We start from the raw sequence: 6,000 nt of genomic DNA on the forward strand, positions 1-6,000 counted from the left end.
GTACATGCCCTTGACTGGAATTGAACCTGGGACCCTTCAGTCCCCAGGCCAATGCTCTATCCACTGAGGCAAACCAGCCAGGGCGCATTTTTATTTTAATTTGCATTTCCCAATGATATATGATGTAGAGGGAGTATATTTTCATGTGTTTATTTGCCATCTGTTTATTTTTTTATTTTGATGGAGATGTCTTTTAAAGTCATTGTCCTATTTTTAATCAGGTCATTTATTTTTTTATTAAGTTTTAAGAGTTCTTTTTCTATTTTGGATAACAGTATTTTGTCAGATATTTTGTAAATATTTTCTCCCAGTCCATGGCTTGTCTTTTCATTCATTCTCTTGGCAATGCCATTTACAAAGCATACATTTGTATTTTAATTCCAACTCATCAATTATTTCTCTTATTGGTTGTGCCTTTGGTATTGTTTCTAAGAAGTCACCTTCAACCCTGAGTCATCTATACTTTCCCTCTATTATAATCTCAGAGTTTTGGGGTGTTGTATTTTACACTTAGGTCTGTGATTCATTTGGTATTAATTTTTGTGGAGGTTTTAAGGTCTGTGTTGAGATTTTCTGTTTGTTTTCTTGCATGTGGATATCCAATTGTTCCAGCAAAATTTTCTTAAAAGACTGTTTTTGCTCAATTATAATTCTTTACTCCTTTGTCAAAGATCAGTTGACTATGTTTATGTAGCTCTATTTCTAAGTTGTATATCCTGTTTGCCTTTTTCTCCAGTGCCACACTCTCTTCATTTCTGGAGCTTAATAGTAAGTCTTAAAGTCAAGTAACATCTGTCCTCCAACTTTGTTCCTCTCCTTTAGTTGCTATTCTGGGTCTTCTGCTTCTCCATTTAAACTTTAGGACAAGTTTGTCAATATTTAAAAAATACCTTTCTGGAATTTTTATTGGAATTTCATTGAATCTACAGATCAAGTTGGGAAGAGCTGGTATCTTGACAATATTGAGTCTTCCTAGATTATCCATGAACTTGGAATATCTGTTCATTTATTTAGTGTTTTTTTATTCCCTTCATCAGGGTTATATAGTTTTCCTCATGTAGATCTTATATATATATTGTTAGGTGTATTCCTGTGTCATTTATTTGGGTGCTATTTTAAATGATATTGTATTTTTAATTTGTTTCCACTTGGTGTAGGAACACAGAAGTTTTAAAAACTTTCTCCATTGATCCTGATGACCAGCTAGGTTGGGGAAATCTTGCTGTGTTTTAGAGTGGAAAGAGTTTTGAATTCAAAATAGACAACTCTAATTCCTATTTGCTAGTTAAGGCATCTTCAGCAAATTATTTTGTCCTCTTTGAGTTTTAATTTTATGTTCTGTAAATGGCAATAATAAATGTGCAGGTTAGTGTTGATAGCATGGGAATGTGAAGATTAATGTGAATGGCAAATGTTAAAACACTAATGCTCAGTGGATGGCAAGCAACTGTTGTTGCACTGGCTTCTGTAGTTGCTTTGACTTTTCCTAGAAGCCTGCTGGTGTTTCATCCCTGTTAGTGGTTAAGTTCACAACCAGTGGGAGAGTAAGTGTCTAAGCCTATTTTGTTATCTGATGGTAAAGAAGTATTTTGCTACTAATTCAGAGGTGCTTAATGAGTTCACATGTTCTGTGAACCACTTCACAGGCTAATAAGTAACTTCTGATTCTTGACCAATTTTTAAATCCAATGGTTGTTTTGTTTTGTTTTTGTTTTTTTGTTTGTTTTTGTTTGTTTGTTTGTTTTTTTGTAGCTAGAGCTGGAGCAATAATACACTTTCAGAAAGATACATGTGGAAAAGAAACAGCTTCTTCTTCTTCTGCCTCACCAACAGTTCCTGGCAACTTTTCTTCTAAAAAAAATGGTTTTATTGAATTTTTTAAAATTAAATTTATTGGGGCTACATTGGTTAATATGATCATATAATTTTCAGGTATAAGTTTCTATGTTACAAGATCTGTATATTGTACTGTGTGCCCATCACCCAAAGACAAATTTTCTACCATCACCATATATTAGATCCCTCTTACCCCCACCCCTTTCCCTTTGGCAACCACCACAATGTTGTTTGTGTTCACAAGTTGCAGTTTTATATCACACATATAAGTGAAATCATATGGTTCTTAGCTTTTTCTGACTAACTTACTTCACTTAACATAATGTTCTTAAGGTTCACCCATGTTGTTGCAAATGGTGCTATTTTATCCTTTCTTATGGCTGAGTGGTATTCCATTGTGTGTCTTCTTTATCCAGTCCTCTGTCACAGGACACTTTGGTTGTTTCCCATGTCTTGGACACCGTGGATAATGCTGCAATTATCATAGGAGTGCATATATCTTTGCAAATACCTAGTATATGATTTTAAGCTTTTTGGGTATATACCCAGGAGAGGAATTATAGCTCTAATCTTAATTTTTTGAGGAATCACCAGATTGCTTTCCATAGTGGTTGGACCAGTCTATATTTCCACCAGCAGAGAATGAGGGTTGCCTTTTTTTCCACAACCTCTCCAGCACTTGTTATTGCTTGTCTTGTTGATAATAACCACTCTAACAGGTGTGAGGTGGTATCTCATGGTTGTTTTTACTTGCATTTCCCTAATTGCTAGTGAGTTTGAACATCTTTTCATATATCTATTGTCTGTTTATATGTCTACTTGGGAGAGGTGTATTTTCAGGCCCTCTGCCCACTTTTTGATTGGGTTGTTTGTTTGTTTGGTGTTGAGTTTTATGAGTTCTTTATATATTTTGGAAATTAAACTTTTTTCAGAGATACTGTTTGCAAATATCATCTCTCATCTTATTGGCTGCATGTCTGATTTGTTGTCAGTTCCTTTGTACAGAAGTTTATTTTCATTTGATATAGTACCTTTCATTTAATTTTACATTTATTTCCCTTGCCATTGGGGTCAAGTTCATAAAATGTTCTATATGACCAAGGTCCATAAGTTTGGAATCTATAATTTCTTCTATGTTACTTATTGTTTCAAGTCTTATATTTAGGTCTTTGATCCATTTTGAATTAATTTTTGTGCATGGGGACAACTGTAATCCAGTTTCATTCATTTGCATGTGACTTTTCAGTTTTCCCAGCACCATTTATAGAAGAGACTGTCTTTACTCCATTGTATGTTTCTGGCTCCTTTGTTGAAAATTATCTGTCCATATACATGTGATTTTATAGCTGGGCTCTCTATTCTGTTCCATTGATCTGTGTGTCTTGTTTCTCTGCCAATACCATGCTGTTTTGATTATCATGGCTTTGTAGTATAATTTGACGTCAGGGAGCATGATATCTTCAGCTTCATTCTTTTATCTCAGTATTGCTTTGGCTATCTGGGATCTTTTGTGATTCCATACACATATGATGATTTCTCATTCTATTTCTTTAAAAAAAGTGACTTTGGGATTTTGATAGGGATTGCATAAAATCTGTATTTTTCTCAGGGTAATATGGGCATTTTAACTATGTTGATTCTTCCAATCCATGAACACAAGATATGTTTCCATTTTGTTGTGTCTTCTTTAATCTCTTTTAATAATACTTCGTAATTTTCAGTATTTTGGATTTTCACATTCTTTGTTAAGTTTATTTCTAGGTATTTTATTCTTTTGGTTGCAATTGCCAAAGGAATAGTTTTTTACATTTCTCTTTCTGAAGTTTTGGTGTTAGTATACAGGAAGGCAATAGATTTTTGCACATTGATTTTGTATCCTGCAACTTGAATGTATTTGTTTATTGTTTCTAATAGGTCTTTATTTTTTTGGTGGAGTCTTAAGGGTTTTCTATATACAGAATCATGTCATTCCCAAAAAGTGACAGTTTTAGTTCTTCCTTCCCTATTTGGATGCCTTTTATTTCCTTCTCTTGTCTTACTGCTCTGGCTAGGATTTCCAGCGCTATGTTGAATAAAAGTAGTGACAGTGTACATCCTTGCCTTGTTCCTGATATTAGAGGAAAAGGTTTCAGTTTTTCACCATTGAGGATGATATTAGCTGAGGATTTACTCTATACTAGAGGCCCAGTGCATGAAACTCATGCATGGGAGGGGGGGTGTCCCTCAGCCCGGCCTGCACCCTCTTTCAATCCAGGACCACTGGCTCCTAATCACTTGCCTGCCTGCTTGATCCCCCCCTAACCACTCGCCTGCCTGCCTGATTGCCCCTAACCCCTCTGCCTGCCTGCCTGATTGCTCCTAACTGCTTGCCTGCCTGCCTGATTGCACCTAACCGCCTCTGCCTTGGCCCCCGTCACCGTGGCTTCATCTGGAAGGATGTCCGGAAGGTCGTTCAGCTGTCCAGTCAAATTAGCATATTATGCATTTATTATTATAGATGGTTTATTTATTTTTTTAGTCAGAGAAGGGAAAGGAAAAGAGAGAGAAATATTGATTGGCTGCCTCCTGAACACCCCCTACTAGGGATCAAGTCTGTAACCTGGGCCTGTGGCCTGACCAGAATAGAACAGGTGACCTCTGGGTACATGGGACTATGTTCAACCAACTGAGCCATACCGGTCAGATCCCCGGCAACTTTTCAATGACATCCTCTTCACATTACATGGGGCTAATTCCTTTACATTCATTTAGACTCAACTCAGACATGGATCAAAGAGAGCTTTCAGAATCCCTTCTATGCTGAGACTGGGTAAATGTGCCTATTTTTGAAGCTCTTCACCCGGGGCACTTACTACTACATATCAATTGTCTGCAGATCATATGTTTATTTCTCTATTAGCCTGTGAACTATGTGTATGAGAAGATCATATTCCATTCATCTTCATATTCAGCACTGGAATACTACTAGTTAAAAACTTAGTGGAATTGAACTGCTTTGTCATTTATAGAAGGAAAAAAAATGAGTCTTAAAGTGAATAAAGACCAGACCTTATTAGAATAGACCTCCATGTGCTGACAATTATAATAACACTAGAATTAATCACTTGGCTACTAATTAATTAGAATCAAGTGCTATTGCCCAGCAAATGCCAAGTTTTTGTTTTTTTCTTTGCTCTTATGATAAATGGTATAGGATGACTAAATCCTTGTAATTTTAGAACAAGAAGTTACACAGGAATTTTTCAATTTGTACCTCCATCATGGTTTAAAAAAGTACAACAGTGATGAATAATGTATTTTAGGGTAAAAAATATTCCCTCTATGTTGGTGTCATATCCAAATACAGCATTTGTTTCTTTTTCAGAGTTATTGAGGTAAAATCCATATGACATAAAATTAACCACTTTAAAGTAAAAAAATCAGTGACATTTAGTATATTCACAATAATTGTGACCATCACCTCTATCTAGTTTCAAAACATTTCCAAAGTAAAACCCTTATCCATTAAGCAGTTGCCCCACTTCCTCATTTCTCCCAGCCTCTGACAACTACCAATCTTTATTCTATCTCTATGAATTTATCTATTCTGGATATTTCATGTAAATTGAATCATATAAAATGTGACCCCATGTATATGGCTTCTTTCATTTAGCATAAGGTTTTCATAGTATATAATTTACATTGTAGCATGGATCAGTAGTTTGTTCCTTTTTATGGTAAAACAATATTGTATTTTAATTGTATGTATATTACAGGATTTATTTACCCACACATCTGGTGATGAAAATTTGCTTTGTTTCCCCCTTTTGGCTGCTGTGAATAGTGCTGGTATTAAACATGCATGTGTGTATACATGTTTGAGTCTCTGTTTTAAATTCCTTCGGTATATACCTAGGATTGAATCGCATGCTCATATGGTAATGATATTTAACATTCTGAGGAGCCACAAAACTGTTTTCAAAAATGCTTGGCCATTTTATATTTACACCAGCAGTGGATAGGGGTTTCAATTCATCCAAATCTCAGGACCTGTTTATTTTTCTTACTTATGACATAATAGCAAGAGTGTGAAGTGATATCTCTATATTGTTTTGATTTGCATTTATCTAAAGACTAATGATGTTGAACATCTTTTGCTAATTTTCTTTTTGGCCATTGCCATCT

Source organism: Myotis yumanensis, unplaced genomic scaffold (assembly GCF_028538775.1).
Source record: "Myotis yumanensis isolate MYYU_CA2020_CCGP unplaced genomic scaffold, mMyoYum1.0.hap1 SCAF_2, whole genome shotgun sequence".
Lineage (NCBI taxonomy): Eukaryota > Metazoa > Chordata > Mammalia > Chiroptera > Vespertilionidae > Myotis > Myotis yumanensis.